The 216-nt window shown below is 57.4% G+C and overlaps 1 protein-coding gene across 1 annotated transcript in view; it reads right to left on the reverse strand.

The window, feature by feature from the left end:
- Positions 1-216, reverse strand: part of EMH_0014900 (uncharacterized protein) — a gene marked incomplete at both ends in the record, with an annotated part of 4,981 nt that overhangs the window by 3,038 nt on the left and 1,727 nt on the right. The window lies entirely within an intron of this gene.

The raw sequence follows: 216 nt of genomic DNA on the forward strand, positions 1-216 counted from the left end.
ATAAGCATCCCTCCAACGCTGAGGTGATAGATGCTCAGGAGCCGAAGGAGCTTCGGCCATAATCTCTGCGGTCGTGAGCGAATTATGCTGTTCTTCGCTTGAGGCGACCGACGCGGCTGAAATGTCCGTTATTGAGCGATCCGAGTTGGGAAGATCGTGCGCCGACCGTTCGGCATTCGCACCACCCGAGCCCGTTGCCTGCTGCAACTCATTCGC

The sequence above is a fragment of the Eimeria mitis genome, genomic scaffold (genome assembly GCF_000499745.2).
Source record: "Eimeria mitis Houghton genomic scaffold, Emh_scaff519, whole genome shotgun sequence".
NCBI lineage: Eukaryota > Apicomplexa > Conoidasida > Eucoccidiorida > Eimeriidae > Eimeria > Eimeria mitis.